The following is a 17,244-nucleotide window of genomic DNA, read 5'->3' on the forward strand; positions in this document are numbered from 1 at the left end:
TCCAGCCTCTGGATCTCTGGGATGAGGGATCCATATATAGATGGTTGCAGGGAGGTGAGTCAGCTTCTGAGATTTGATTAGTGTCCTCTCTCTAATAGTTCTTGATTCCACTTGGAGATTGATGATCTCTTACTCATCCCTGAGCAAATGCAAAGAGGCAAGTGTCACAAGAGAAGTTTCTGGAAGATTCCATGACCCTCCACCTTGCAAATTGACTTTGCCATTTGTCCACTCTCGCCCATTGCACCCCATAGAAGGGATTTTCAGTATGCATCGCACCTGCCATGTGCAGTTAGGTGGGATGCAACGCACTTTGACCATGGAGCAGGTGAGATGGTCCAGTTTTGACCAGTTTTGAGTAGTTTTTCATGGAGAACTTCTGGGAGATGATGTAATCAGCTGACCTTGTTCTTTTGGGGGATGGAACAACACTTTTAGGGACTTAGGAGTCCTTGGTTTATGGACATGTTTGATTGGGGTTGCAGTGCCCAAAAATATCTATAACACAAGGGCTATTGTATGTGCTATGACCCACTCTTTACCTTGATGAATGGTAGAGACAAGCGGGTTTGATTCCTATCATTGGGCTTGGTTCCTCACAGTGATTGAAGGCAGAGGATCATTCCCATAAGATTATGGTTAACAAAAATGAAAAAAGAATAACACCGCAAGTCATTAAGACCTTGTTATGTGTTCTCCCAAAATGTTCAACCATTTTCAAACTATTGTCAATAACTTGAACTTGGAAATTAGCATAAATTCCTTGATAGGAAGTGTAAACTTTTCCTAATACGGCTTGCTGTGAAGCACTATAATTCTAGTCAAATTAATCATTCATTATGTAGGTATATCCATGTTACCTGGTATGCATATATTTGTAATAATTAGTTGTCTCAAAGAAGCCTGATCACATCCAAATAGGGCATAGGTGGCCTGACCTATCCTTGAAAACATTAAACCCATTTGAATCTCACAATAGAGAGCTTGAAAGTGAAAAATAGTAACGAGATCATGTTTGTTAAGGAAAAACACAATAGAAACATGCATACTATTAGAATATCAGCTCCCTTGTCTTCATCAGTACCAGATTCAATAAGATCTTCTTAGTGGTTTCTAGGATTCATCTGATAACTGCTTATTGAAGTTGAATTAGATGGATGTATTCATTCAAAAGTAATCGTGAATTCTTACAGCATACCAAATAAAACTTAGAAAATGGTAAGACATCATATGTTTTCTTGTCTCCAAATTGTGGGTTAGAATGAAGAGCTTTTCTAGAAGGTCCATAATGCACTTGCATATCTTTTTAAAGACACAAGTTCATAACATTCATGGAACTGTGATCTCCATAAGTATTTATTGAAACATCACAATCTACAATTAAGAGTAGGAAGTAAGTGTAAGAAAAGTAGTGAGATGGTTTAATGAAATGTAAAGAAGGTAATTTGTTGTATATGACATAATAGACACATCTTGAAAGCCTTCTCTATCTAATGCAACTCAAATGGCTTCAGCACACCCATCCATCATATCACTTGGACTTACAACATCAACGCCTCCCTGAGCCTGTCTCAACGCACCATTTGCAAATCAGTAGTGCTATACAATCAAGGAATAAGGGTTAGTAAAATAAAAGTCAATAATAATATTTGAACACAATGCACATTAAATGAAGTGAAAGAACATGATGGAAGAGGATTTACCTGGGTAACGACCTGCTTACATAGCTGATGGACTGTTTAATCATTCATAATCACCCCTAAACAAAACATGCTGATGTAGAAACATTGAAAGTGTTAGGCCCCTATACTACTAGTGTAACCCCTTATTGTTATTAGTATAACCCACTTATTATATTTATGTACCCATGTAGTGCCCATATTGTTACTATTGTGCCCCATAGAAGCCCACTATTGTTATTATTGTGCCCTTACATTATTATTGTTATGTCGGCTCTGATTATGTTATGACCCCTTAGACTCCTATATATAGAAAGAGGTCTTTTCATTTGTATCATCCAATAATTGTTCATTTATGTAATGTAAAGGAGGTTTCCCTCTCGAAGAGGCTGACTTCTAAGGCGTTGATCTATCTTTTCTATCTTATCTTGAGCTGGTTTCATAACATTTGGTATCAGAGCTTTGGATTCTAGGGTTTTGCTGCTCCAAACAAGGCATCGTGGAATTTTCGCTATAACTTTTTTTCTGTGACGTTTCAGAAGTCGCAAAAAAAACCCATTTGAGAAGAAATCGCGTTGAACCTTGGGTATGAATTTCAGAGCTTTTCGCACGATATTTGCGGAGATATGATCTGAGGAAGTTGGTCTTTTTGCAGACTCCTGAATTACATTCAAAACAGGTGACCTGGGGAAAATCGTCATAACTTTCTCTCTAGGGATCGGATTGAAATTTCATCAGAAGGTACAGAAATAGGACGGACTGTAGTTTCTTGTATACATTTTTCAGATCCAAAGGTCGAAACAATGACATGTGGCACTTCATACAAGTTTGATCTTCTAGAAAGGTATATAATCATGTCATCTTGGGAGATTGTGCATAACTCTTCATTAGAGAATCCAATTTGGATCAGACTGGTGGCATTGGAAAGAGAAAATAGAGGGCTACTACAAGGCACCATTTTAGAACTTAAATATTTGAAAGTACATAGTTACAGTCATTTTAAGGTCGAGCTCCTAAAATCAAGAAAAAGCAAGATGAGGAAGTTTGATGGCAAGGATCCGGTAAATTGGATACTTCAGATGGAGCAATATTTTGATCTACATGGTGTACAACTGTTACAAAAGGTATGTATTGCATCTTCATATTTAGAACTAGATCAATTTTTATGGTACAAAGGGCTTTGTTCTCGTAAACAACTTGTTACGTGGTCAATTTTCATGGAGGAAATGATAGCACATTATGAGGATACGAAGAGAAACACCTTCTTTAGAGCAACACCACAACAATTGCAAAGAGTAAAAGGGCTTCGTGACATAATGGAAAGCAAAATTATGGAAACCAGGAAGCGTACCCCTCACAACTATAAAGATGGAAGTGTTGTTTCTCCTAGCCTTCCACAACCTACAAGGGTTACACCACAACAATTGGAAGAAAAAAGAGAAAAACGACTTTGTTACAATTGTGATAACAAATGCACTAAAGGTCACAAGTGTGCTGAGAAGAAGTTATTTTACATATAATATGAGGAGGAGGAAGAAAAGGATCAAGAAACAACAAAAGAAGAAGATATACGCCAGGACCCCACCCCAGAGAAAAAAGAAATGAATCAGACCATATCTTGTAAAGCATTGACAACAATTACCACTCCTCAAACTCTTAAGATAGAAGGACATATCAAGAAGAAAAAGGTGCAAGAAGTGAAAGATCACATCGAGAAAGATGAAATGAATCCAACCATATCTTGTAATTCATTGTTCGAAATTACCACTCCTCAAACTATGAAGATAGCAGGACATATAAAGAAGAAAAATGTTCAAGAAGTGAAAGATCACATCGAGCATCAAGAAATGAATCCGACCATATCTTGTAAAGGATTGGAAGAAATTACCACTCCTCAAACTCTAGAGATAGAAGGACATATCAAGAAGAAAGAGGTTCAAGTAGTGAAAGATCACAACGAGCATCAACAACAAGTTCTCCAACTTTTAAAGGATAACGCCACTTCGGTGCAAAATCAAATGAAGCAACAGGTAGATCAACATCGTAGTGAAAAATGTTTTAATGTAGGTGATTGGGTATTTTTACTGCTACATCTCAAGCAAGCTACTTATGAGAAGGAAATGTTGGCAATACTACATGCACTGAAAAAATGGCGACCTTACCGAATGGGAAGACTCTTCAAGGATGAGGATCTGGAAGCATTGTTTTGTTCTATTTATATTATCCAACCAGATTGGATAAACAAAGCAAGGGCTAAATGGAAGAAGGACGAAGAATTATGGCCACTTATTCAAAAGTTGCAAAAAATCCCAATTCAAACAATATTCCCAGAAATTAAAGAGGAAGGAAAAATCATATTGGAACCTGGAGAAATCACAAAAACAAGAACCCGACAGCTACGAAATCGATCAATTTCAGAGTATCTCATCAAGTGGAAGAACTTACCCGCTAAATATTACACATGGGAGGACATGAATTTTATACAGAAGCATCAAGAACTACTCAAGCGTTGAGGACAACGCTTTTTGTAGGAGAGGGGCATGTTAGGCCCCTATACTACTAGTGTAACCCCTTATTGTTATTAGTATAACCCACTTATTATATTGATGTACCCACGTAGTGCCCATATTGTTACTATTGTGCCCCATAGAAGCCCACTATTGTTATTATTGTGCCCTTACATTATTATTGTTATGTCGGCTCTGATTATGTTATGACCCCTTAGACTCCTATATATAGAAAGGAGGTCTTTTCATTTGTATCATCTAATAATTGTTCATTTATGTAATGTAAAGGAGGTTGCCCCCTCGAAGAGGCTGAATTGTAAGGCGTTGATCTATCTTTTCTATCTTTTCTTGAGCTGGTTTCATAACAGAAAGTTACATCCCAAGGGAAAAGTAATAAACATAGAAATGGCAAAAGAAGAAGTTAAGTAATTATAAGGCTTACCATCTTCTCTAAAAATTCCATCATTTCCATCAGACGAGTATGGATCCAAAGCAACATTAGTGTAAATCACCTAGAAACAAAGAAGCATAAATTATTTGTGCCCTACATATTATACACCATGTCAAGTTTTGAAGAAGACTTAAAGTGTGTTGGTAAACACATTAAGATACAGAACTTACCAGATCTGGATACTTATCCTTGAGAAGTCTTATGGCTCTAGGTACAAGCCCATTTTCATTGTAGGCTTCATCCCCTGTGGGTGGCTGATTAAAATAGTGTTCTGGTACAGACATTGCTAACCAGAAAAAAGAAAAGAAAAGACCATGCACAACAAAATACTGAACATTCAAACCTTTAGAGAATTAGAAATTTTAGGGAAAAACACCAACCTGTTAACACCAACATTGCAAGCCTTGTATATCTTCATAATACCAGCGAATTTGACCTTAAATTCAGTAGTGTCAAAAAGGTGAAACTGAATGGGAAAAAATGTTGTGAACAAAATAACTTGAATATTCTAACAAAGTGACCAGCTAATTGTGCATTAATATGAAAGTATGACCATTTAATAGAAAATATCCATTATAAATTAACATTCTTGGAATGTAGTCTTGTAGAATCTCTTCAATCAATCCTTTCCACCAACTGAGCCTGAAACATCTTAGCATTTCTCCTATTGGGATATCCTCTTCTCCTGTTAATTGAAAAAGAACAACAACTCTAATTTAGATAAAGGTTGTTTTGTGTGCTTGTTAGAGAAATAAGAATCAAATTAAACAATCTACATGGGGATTACCTCAAATATTTATTATATCAAAGATACCATAGCAACAAATTTTTTTATTTCAAAAATACAAAAGCAACAATTTGTTTACTAACCTTTATGAATGAAAAGGGGAAGGATAAAATTGATAGGAGATATAGTTGTTTTCTAGAAGGAATCTCTTAGAGTAGTTGATTTGAGGTTGTGACAAGGATGTTTAAACATTGGCTACCAAGAAAATCAAAACATATATATGTCACTTTAACCTAACACTCCATTCTTGGTGTTTACTGGCACTTTAAAATATTACATTGCCATTCTGATATACTGGGGATTTACTTCTGCAATTCCGATCTTCTTGTGCTTGTTTATGTATTGTCCATCCATGCAGTGATTGTTTTTCTCCAAATGATAAATTTCTTCTTCCAACAGTTAAAAAAAGAAAAATATCACTCTAAACATGCCAATCAAGTATAATTGTTTAGTACCTTAGAAACTATGTAGGTGCTTGATAAGGATGGTGGATTTCTCTCAAAAGGTAACCTAGAAAGTGGTGCAAGCTAGACAGTGGAATTGGGTCTTCAAACTATGGGGTGCCCTATCATAGTGGAGAATATGAGTCAGCCCTGATAATTTCTTATAAAGGTCAGTTAATTTATTAGATTAACAAGTTTTTTATATTGCATTCAATAACTCATTTTTGTTATTTTGAGACATGGTTTAACATTGCCATGTTACCTTCTGTTGGTTTTCACCAATATTGTAGATGATTTGTGAGGAGCGAGGCCTCTTTCTTGAAATAGATGCATCATTTGACGCTGGGGGCTTATGGTTTTACAGGGAATCATCGAAGCTCACAGTGACAAGATCTGGGCTCGCTTTGTTGTTGAGGTAATGCCAGGATTGCAAACAAGATAATTAACTCTCAGACCTTTGATTCCATTTAAAGCTTCCTGTTTTATTTATGTTTGGTTTCTTGAGAAGACCATAGACTTCAAGGATTTGAATTTGGATTTAAAATGATAACAAGGTATGCAATTTATTTTAAACCTGTGTGTGTTTCTAGAGTTGGAGAAAAGTTCAAAACCAAATAAATTGCTATGGTTGATGCTTAATAACTAATGCTTAGATATTTTTCTTGGGAATTTGAATGTGTACGGTTATATACCATAAGATACTCTAGATATCAACCTCTATATTTCACCTTATGTTCTCTATGTTCTGGCATATAAAATTCTAAAAGCACCCTAGCCTGCTTTGCCATGTTATGGAATTTGGCAGTTTCACAATATTTTTGCACGGTAGTGCCTTCTTGGATTGGAAGTGAAACTCTAATGATGTAAAAAGATTAATAATGTTATAAGAACCACACATAAATTTGGCAGTTTCATAATATTTTTGCATGGTAGTGCCTTCTTGGATTGGAAGTGAAACTCTAATGATGTAAAAAGATTAATAATGTTCTAAGAACCACACAATTTTTATCTTTAGTGAACCCTATACATTCATGTTACTAAAGACTACTTGCACTTAGCAAGAGACAAGGTAAATCAGTGAAATTGTTTTGGTAGACTTAGTCCTTTCACTTGAAGGTGTACATTAGAATTGTGGAAGTGTAGGAAGATGCAAAAGGAGAAATAATGTGGCACTATATTTTATGACTTCTCCATAGGTACATCTATAGGAGGTTGTGCGGAATCAGGTATGATCATAATGTATATTTTAACCTGAGAAATGTAATTTTTCCACTTGGAATGCAATTTTGTCACCTTGGGGTGCATTCTAAGTATGGAATATGATGTTTCATGGCATATAGGATAGCCCCTTTTCCTTATCATCCATCAGTTTTTCAACTTATCTACATGGCATGCAGTTTTTATGCAAGTGGACATTTTGGTACTATGAAAATAATAGGTAGAAAGCAAAGTTGGTCTTACAAAAAGCATATTTTGGCCCATGGGAGTATAAATTAGGGTAGGAAATGGTGTTGATGATCAATATGAGTAGGTTCCCCCTTAGATATGGCATGGAAAAAAATCATCAAAGAGGCTAACTTGGAAAATTTCCCATTCTAAAGACCTCCAAGCATGGGATTGGTGATCAAATTTAAATTTTCCAAACTCAAAGATCACATATTGCGTGGTAGGATACTTAACAGTTTGGGAAATTGTCTTTTTAACGATTAAGGCCTAGGAGGAGTATTGTCATCTTTGACATTCTAAAAAAGATTAATGTTGAGGGTTGCAAATTACTTCCTTGATTACCAATGGATGAGAGGAATGATGATCATATTTGATTTTATCAAAGTGATAATATATATATATATATATATATATATATATATATATATATATATATATATATATATATATATATATATATATATATATGTATGTATGTATATATAGTTATTGGAAAATAAACATTGACTTTGAAAAATCGTAAAAGTTAGAAATTAGATAATCATTTGACAATTTTTCAAAACAATGTACATTGTGGATATTGTAAAATCTGTAAACAGGGGGAGGAAATGAATGCGTGAGACAGAGCTTAAGGTGCAAGAATGATCACATCTTAATGACACTTAGATTGCATATAAAACTATATATGAATGTATGATATAGAATTTATGAATGTATCTACGAGTGTTGTTGTGTTGATGTGTATGTTGGTGAAATATATATCTGAGTTGTTCTTTTCTTTGTCTTGTTTATAGGGATTACTTGAAATATAAACAGATTAGTGAACATAAGTAAATAATTTGAACTGTAACGAAAAATATGATATGAATCTGCTATTAATTGGGGTTCTAATACCAATGATTTGAGCCAACCCAGAATTCTACTATTATAACTAAAATTTTTAATCCAAAAATTACAGAACTAGATCTAAAATATGAAAAATAAAGCAGACCAAAAAGCATAAATTAATAAAACGCTAATTGTAGCAAAAACTTGAATAATTACAAAATAATAGCAAAGATATGAAGACAAGCAACAACAAAAAATACTAGTGATTTCAACCAGAATTGGATATTGACTTTGAAGAACAAATGTAAATGCTAACAAGAAGTAGTTTGTAGCTAAGTAACCCAGAAAATAAATATGATACAAAGGAATTCTTCTGAGAAGGTATGGATGTCAACTCACGTCAAATCAACAACAATATGGATGTTGTCTACCCCAAATAGTCTCTTCCAAAATCCATTCAATATCACACTTCACAAGTAGCTTCGTCAAGGTGTGGATGCCAACTAAGGACCAAGGTAGTATGGATATTTCCCTTGCCCTAAATGGTCTCTTTCAGATCACCTTCATAAAAATCTTCTACTCTAATGTCTAATGGTAATTTTATAGTTAGTTTTCCCACATTTTGTAGAAGGGAGGAGCTGCAAACTTTGACTAGTCACACTTATGAGTGAAAGTTGTAACCAAATATGCATGGAGCTACAAAGGATTTTATGATGAGAGTGACATAATTTTTAGCTTTTCGGGTTACTTTGAAAATTTTTATAACATGTTTGGGCCTTGCGGGTGCTTCGTGAGATGTGGGGTGCATGGTGTATGGTTGGACCATGCTCTTCCATGATGGACTTGGACATTGGAGGTGGTTTACTATTTGCTACTAGACCTTGTTTGGATGTTTGAAATACATTCTTCCTTGAAGTGTTGGATAAGTATGGAGCTTGGTGACTTCATGTTGTTGATGCATGAAAGCATTTTATGTGCTTAGAGTAGAGTTGGGTATTTTAGAGGAGGTTATTGAGCCCTAGATAGAATGGGGTTGCTTGGTTTCTTGCATGGAGGTTTACACTTGACATGTGGATTCTTGGGTTGAGGGAGTGGATATGTAGGTGTGGGAGTCCTTAAGGTGATACATGACCTTGGATATGCATTTTCCTTAAGGAGACACATGACCATCGAGATGCATTGGAGCTTTGGAGGATTGTTGGACCTTGGCGAGTAGTGCTCATGCCATGGAGGCATTTCTTGTTAATCATTGTCACCTTTGAGCCTCACGCATGTCACTTAGAGTATATTTCTTCACATGGGTGGACCTATTTGTGTCTTGCAAGTTTGCTTGTAGTGGAATAAGTCCACTTGTTATTGTAAAGCCCCTTTACTACTCATATAAATAGAGGAAGAAGTGAGGTTTTATTATTGGCAATCATGCACTTGTGCATATTCCTTTTCATACTTGGGTTAGAGATGTAAGAGTAGTGATACCTTCTCTCTCTCTCTTGTTCAATCTTCTTTGTTCTTTATGTGTTTTTGTCTTAAGGTGCTAGTGTTTCTTGGAGCATTCACCCGAAAACATCATATATAAAGAAGAAATAAGAGATGTGTGTTGCATGGTGTATGGTTGGACCATGCTCTTCCATGATGGACTTGGACATTGGAGGTGGTTTACTATTTGTTGCTAGACCTTGTTTGGATGTTTGAAGGACATTCTTCCTCGAAGTGTTGGATACGTATGGAGCTTGGTGACTTTATGTTGTTGATGTATGAAGGGAGTTTATGTGCTTGGAGTAGAGTTGGGTATTTCAGAGGAGGTTATTGAGCCCTAGATAGCACAGGGTTTCTTGGTTGATTACATGGAGGTTTACACTTGACACGTGGACTCTTGGGTTGAGGCAGTGGATATGTAGGTGTGGGAGTCCTCAAGGCAACCATGACCCTAGATATACATTGTCCTTAAGGAGACAAATGACCATGGAGATGCATTGGAGTTTTGGACCTTTGGAGGATTGTTGGACCTTTGGATGATTTTTGGACTTTGGGGAGCAATGCTCATGCCATGGAGGCCTTGCTTGTTAATAACTGTCACCTTTTAGCCTCACACATGTCACTTAGAGTAGATTGATTCACATGGGTGAACCTACTTGTGTCTTGCAAGTTTTCTTGTTGTGGAATAGGTCCACTTGTTATTGTAAAGCCCCTTTACCTCTCATATAAATAGAGGAAGGAGTGAGTTTTTATTATAGCCGATCATGTACTTGTGCATATTCATTTTCATACTTGGGTTAGATATGTAAGAGTTGTTCTACTTTCTCTCTCTCTCTCTCTCGTTCAATCTTCTTTGTACTTTTTGTGTTTTTTTCTTAAGGTGCTAGTGTTTCTTGGAGCATTCACCCAAAAACATCATATATATAATGAAGAAATGAAACCCATGAACACAATCACAACCTATTATATAATTCTCCATGCATTCAAAAAGCCTAGATAGGGAAAACCAAGATAAATCCTAGCTCCACCAAAGATACTCCAACAATCAATCTTTTTTAATATCTTTTTGAAATATCTTTGGTGGAGCTAAGGTTTCTATTGGTTTTCTCTATCTAGGGCTTTGGAGAACTTAGAGCATTATATGATGAGTTGTGACCGTGTTCATGGATTTCAGTTCTTACAAAAACATATGAAGTTCTCATCTCTCCAAAATTATGTTATTTCATATTTTCCTTCCAGATTACCACTGCCATAAATTGTGTTATTTCAAAGATTTGACTTCCAAATTTTCATAAATACAATGTCGTCAAAAAGATACCTGAACACTTCCATATTCATAGTTAGATCATATTTCAAGAATATATACATTTGTTGGACGGATCAAAAATTGTCTCACAAACATAAATCACATCACCACCGACAATTGAACTTGGTTGGGGAGGATATAAATTTATACTCTTAAGTTCCTGAGTTCTTTCTGCTGTCAAATCAAATTGGAACTAGATAAAGCCTAGATAAAAAATCTAGTTAACCAAAAAGATACATAAATTATTCAAATTTAGGAAAAAACATATATATTAATTTGCATCCATATGAATAACAACCATTATAAAAAAATTCCATTTAACTTGAGTTTTCCTAGAAACAGATTTGGAGGTTTCCAAACATGAATTCCTAAACAATATGTTGTCTTGAACCCAAGCATGGACCATATCATAGTTAAAATCTAAAGTCTTTGGCACCCTTAAACCTGGCACTAGTCTGAGAATCCTATACCATACTAAGAGCATATTTATGCTAACAGAGTTCAACATGCATTTACATCCATATTTTTTCTTAAGGTTGAAAGTAGTTATGTGCCACAAAACTCTATTTGAAGGACAAATATCCATATCATAAAATAGAGGCAAGCTTGAAATGCTTGTTCTATAGCTAGAAGTATTGTTATGACATTGCTCACAACTTTTAAGTACTTTGTTGAAGGACTTAAAAAGGATGTAAAAGTGATTTAGTGGGTCAGAATGTTCAATTATGGGTATTATTGTGAGATTATTTGCCCATCATGCTGCAACTAAATTGAAAATGGGTTTTTTCTATTTATTGTTTGGACTAAATATTGTAACAACAGCACAAGTACATTAACTATGCTAAAAGGTCACCAAAAAATACATAAATTATTCAAATTTAGGAAAAGAACATATATATTAATGTGCATCCATATGAATCACAACCATTATGCAAAATAATTTCCATTTAACTTGAGTTTCCTTAGAAATAGATTTGGAGGTGTCCCAACATGAAATTCCTAAAGAATATGTTGTCTTGAAGCCGAGCGTGCACGATATCATAGTTAAAATATAAAGTCTTTGGCACCCTTAAACCTGGCACTAGTTTGAGAATCATATACCATACTAAGAGCATATTTGTGCTAAGTGTTGGGTGTCAGAATTACACTTAAGAAAACTCTCAACACTTAATTTGTCAACCCGGGGGATCCGTAAACTTAGAGATGAAGCATAGGCAATGCAAGAGATGGTATGAATCTTTCTAATATAAATCCCTACTTTCTTTAAAGGAAAGTGTTATCACCCCAAGAAACTCACCTAGGTTGTATATCAGTGATGCTCGGGAACATTACAAAATTCAACAAAATGTTGGATAAATGGTGGATGGATGAAAGAAATGCTGCATATTCAAGCCAGATAACCACTCCTACTATGATTGACCCCAGGCATGGGTGAACACCCCCAGACTACAAGGCTTTTAACCACCAATTATTCACAACTTAAATAGAATGTGATGATGGAGAAGATTGACTACACCAGCAGATACACAGGACCCTGTGATGGCTAGCTGCAACCAGTAAGGAGGTCTATAAATATATTATCTAATACACAGACAGGATGAGAGCTCTCTGGTATTAAAACAACAAAAACTTGCAAGCAAATTCAATGATACATGCTAAATTCTGTTGTGGCCAGCAACAACCCCCTTCTTATTTAGTGTTATTCCTAATACTGAATAAGTGGGGACCCTTAGTTAAAAATCTAAAAAATCAAAGTAGTGGTTAAATTTCCTTTTCAAATAAAACTTACCATCATAAGCTTAGGAAACCTCCCTTTGAAAACCTAAAAAATCCAAGCTTTAAGATAAGGTAAGATAAAGTCTTTCCTTAGAAAAATCACATCGCAGAAAGATAGCGGGATGCCTCCTTTCAAGCCGAAGTTCCAATATTGCGAGATCGCGATACGCAATAATATCGCATCACATCCAGCAAATACAACTTACATGAAACACTTTAAAATTTGCCAATATGCGATGACGCTGATCGCAAGATCACATTTCACAGAAAATAGGTTAACAAAGATTGTCATACATAACACTCCTGTGATCTACGATATTTCGATTTCGCGATACAACGATAATGTGACGATAAAGCGACCAATTTTGCGATGTTATGATTTTGCGATTCTGCGATTTTGTGGTTTGCGATGTTGCGATCTGCGATGTTGCGAAGCAAATCGCAAAATCGCAAAATCACATATCTTTCGGGTGCGTTATTCAAGAGAAGTATTTTCCATAAGCTGACACATGGTTATGCGCTTTAATGCTAATAAATGAGGTAGTTGCTAGTTATTAATGGAATGTGGGTTCATACTTATCGAAAGAATCATTTCACGTAACGTGGTATACTTGATGTGTCTGCGGCATTTAAAACTTTCCCATCACCCTTCCTTGTCATTGATTTTCACTTCACTTGTGAATTGCATGAACGGAGAACAGAGGCCAATACAAAGCAATACGCAGGATAAAATGGGAAAGAAAAGCAAAGCTCCCAGCTCCGAAAAGACAGAAATGGCACCCTTATATACAGACACGGCCTGTAACAGAGATGCAGGAATAGCTACGTGGGAAGGCATGTATAATCCGCTCGAAGAGGAGAATCCCAGAGTAATGGAAGTTACTGCTACCGTGGGCTCAAATGGTTCTTCTGAAGCATCCCTTACAGAGCTAGCCTGCTCATTTCTACACCGGATAGCAGCAAGACATAAAAGTCTCCCATACGCGGACATGGTGAAGTAGATACTGGACAATGTTGAGATCAGAAATAGACAGTTTAAAACTCAGGGTCAAGAGCTTACGGAAGTATTATTTTTACAAATGTTGAACTTTATATCTGTTGAAAGGAAAAAGTGCAAAAGGCAAAAAACACATCAAGGAAACTCGGATCAAGAAACGGAGACAGTTTCCGATGCGTGATTAGTGCCTAGCGCTAATCGCGCATCACGGAGAAAATTTTCTCAAAAAAGAAAGCTGCTAATTGCTCACTCATCTGCAAGCCCCGAAAATTGCAAGGAAACAACGCTACAGGAAGATTGGAAACAAAGAGCTCAAGAAAAGGCAAAAGCAATCCAAGGGTTAACCAAGTTGAACTGGGATTATTACTGGGCATACATGGTAAAGCCACATAGCCAGTGGATGACTGTTAAGTGTATCATCAATTCGGCCGAAAAAATGGCGCCAGCACTTGTCGATTCTGTTTTCTCATCTCAGCTAAAAGTGGAAGTCAGCCAGCCGGCTCTTCTCAAACAAATGCTGCATGCGTGCGATTTCAAGGACCAAATACAGAAGTAGTTTAATTTTAGATTCAATTTTAGCTTTAATTTTGTTTTATTTTCCTGAAAAGAGGACGGTCATTTAAACCGCATCCTATATTTTTGTAATAATTTATTTTTAGAATTAGTTAGTAGTATTTAAACCCTTCTCATGCATTTAGAGAAGGGTCCTGAAATTTATCAAAAACTTATCCCCATAACATGCACTTCTGTACCCTTTGAGGAGGTTTTGATGAATGAATGGAACAAGATTTATTGATGTTTGCATTTGATATCTACTACTGATGTTGCACTTTTGTACTCTTAGTGGATGTTTGATCAAGGAGAAATAAATCATTATCACTTGAAGCTCATGAGTAGGACTAGTTATAAATGGTATTTCTATCTCTTAACTATTTCTGCCTTGTGTTAGAGTGATTTTCTGTTCAGTTATTTATATATTGATGCATGAATGCCTGAGTTATCATTAGACACTTTTGTACGGTGATAGCTATTTATTTATGCTTAGTGTATGAATAGCTCATTATGCGATATGTTTTTCACAACTGTTTCGTCTAACTTTTTATACCAATTGGTTCATCTTTATTGAATTATTTTCTCATAACAGCGGAATGATCTTTATTACCAGTTGCTATTTGAAATCATTTTAGATCACATAGAAGAAAGATTACACCCCGGGTTAGTGTAGATTTACATACTTATGTTTATTAGACTATAATTTCATTATTATTAGATTAGAATTAGAGTAGAAGTATTCCATTTAAAAAACTGTTAGAAACAAAAATATCAATCTTTCTCACACACACACACAGATTGGGAAACTGGTACCATATCCCTAGTCGGACCCACTATACCAAATGGAAAAGGAGCTGCCAACCAAGGTCCGGACCGGGCGGGTATCCCCCTTGTTGTACACCTGATTTTCGGGGCTTCAACAAATTCTAACACAGAGGTGGGATGACAGCCCCTCTAATGCTAAACATTCATAGCACATGAATTAATGCAAAACAGGCATAGCCTGGAACATAGAGGAAGGGAAAAGTGAGCAAATGACAGCAAAAGAGCTTGTATTAGTTGGAGATGAAGACCAGAAGCTACAGGTCTCATAGTAGTTACAGTCTCCAGAAGTTGAAACTTACAACACACTAACACTCACCTCACACTCATCAAACTGATTACATCATTTTTCTAAGTATATATAGAATCAGTTTAAAAAAATCTTTGCTAGGGTATGCGTGGAGGTGTCTTAATGAATCACCAACCACATTTACAAAATGTTGAGGGCTCTGATACATTCTGACTGTTTTAATAAACAATTTGACATTCTTTGGTACTTTGATGTCCTCGAATAGGTGGAATGTTGACTAAATGAACTTCCATAACTGCTGCATAGTTGAACTGCCCAAGGGTGTCCTTTTTGTCCTTGACTGTGTTGTTCCTTAATTGTGGTAGCTGTTGATTAGATGCAGGTAGATGGCTCATAACTTGCTTCTCCGCGTGCCCAAAATTGGCCAAAAACATAGCAATATACATCAAAAATGGACGAAGGGCTGAGGAGGAACATTGGTCGTCGGATGGATTGCATGGATGATCAAGATATGCTGACGGAGGGCAATGGGAAGGCACGCAGGCAGCATTTGAATACGCGTTGTTAGATTAGAGAAATGGACGACCAAGATCACATGGGAGAAGCTATCGGGAGAAGGGAGGGATGAACGCCGTTGGACCTACCCATATGAAATCCAACAGTTATCACACACCAGAGAAACGCACACGTTAATGGGCGGGAGAAAGGCGTAAAGGCAGACGAGCAGTTTCCCCGCACTGCCTTTGAGCTACGGGTGGTTTCCGTAATGGGCAGTGCGATGGAATGATATGAAGACACGTGTCTGATGGGACAGTGAAGAAAACCATTTTCCCTGGAGTTAATGAACGAAAATTTAATGGGGCGAGGGCTTGCGAATGACATTAGATGAGTGGGCGGAAGATCGGGTGGTTGAAATAACTGCCCGGGTTTATTGTTGATATGACGAACGATGTGACAAGTCAGGTGGGGGCCTAGGGTCTATTAAAACTAAGGGTTATGAATATGCATGGTATTATAATAAAAACATAGGTTAATACAATTTACAAAGGGCTATCGGGGTTTTAATGTTAAACATAAAATACTCGGGGATTAAAGGAAAAAGGGATAAATGGGGTTGTGAAGGGATTAAGGGATAACAAAGGAGAATAAGGGGGTTGAAGGGAAAGAAGAAACCCATTGCTGGAAAACCTCTTGAACGTTTGACCAACACTGCCACACCTGTTTTTTTCCCATCAGATGCTACAAACTGTAGCAGAGCTAACACTGGCTCCTTCTGGGGATGAGATCCTCCCTGTGAGGTCTCAAGAACTATAGACCAATTCCTTCATGCGAAATCATCTTCCAAAACTATGCCTAGTATACATTGGGCATGGAGTCAACTAAGCCTACAATAGAAACCTGTAAAAGAACATGATTACAACCACTAAGGCTTGAGAGCCTTAAACAACATAAATATTCAAAAACTGGCCAACTGATGGGCCATCAAAATTGCTTCTCCTGCTCTTGGCCCCTTCATCATAGAGCTACAAAACAAGATTTATTTGATCCTCTACCTCAAACAGTTTAGGACATTTGAGCTTAATAGGTAGAAATGGATCAACCTTCATCTCCCTTCTATGTATTTTTCTCCTTGGATGTTCTTTACAGGATCCTTTGTACACTTGCTGAATAATCATGGCTGATGCATACTTATCTTTTTCACCTGTGGCCTGCACAATAAATATGAATGGTGTGCCAATGTGTTCATGTGTAGGGGACACAGAAACATTATCTTCTTCTAAATCTTTCTCTAAACAATCATCATCCAAGGAGAAGTCCCATAACTGTACATCCTCTTCCTCAGTCATCAGGCAAGCTGCCCTTTAATCTGTGTGGAGGCCACCTGAGAAGATTTCAGAATATCAAGACTGAGATGATCAGTTTC

At 36.5% G+C, this 17,244-nt stretch overlaps 1 pseudogene; it reads right to left on the reverse strand.

Annotated features, from left to right (window-relative positions):
• Positions 1–884: 884 nt before the first annotated feature.
• Positions 885–5,616, reverse strand: LOC149201126 (delta-aminolevulinic acid dehydratase, chloroplastic-like; annotated as a pseudogene).
• Positions 5,617–17,244: the final 11,628 nt, after the last annotated feature.

The sequence above is a fragment of the Pinus tabuliformis genome, chromosome 2_1 (assembly GCF_031772625.1).
Source record: "Pinus tabuliformis cultivar Carrire ecotype Pingquan chromosome 2_1, CPIR1, whole genome shotgun sequence".
NCBI classification, from domain to species: Eukaryota; Viridiplantae; Streptophyta; class Pinopsida; order Pinales; family Pinaceae; genus Pinus; species Pinus tabuliformis.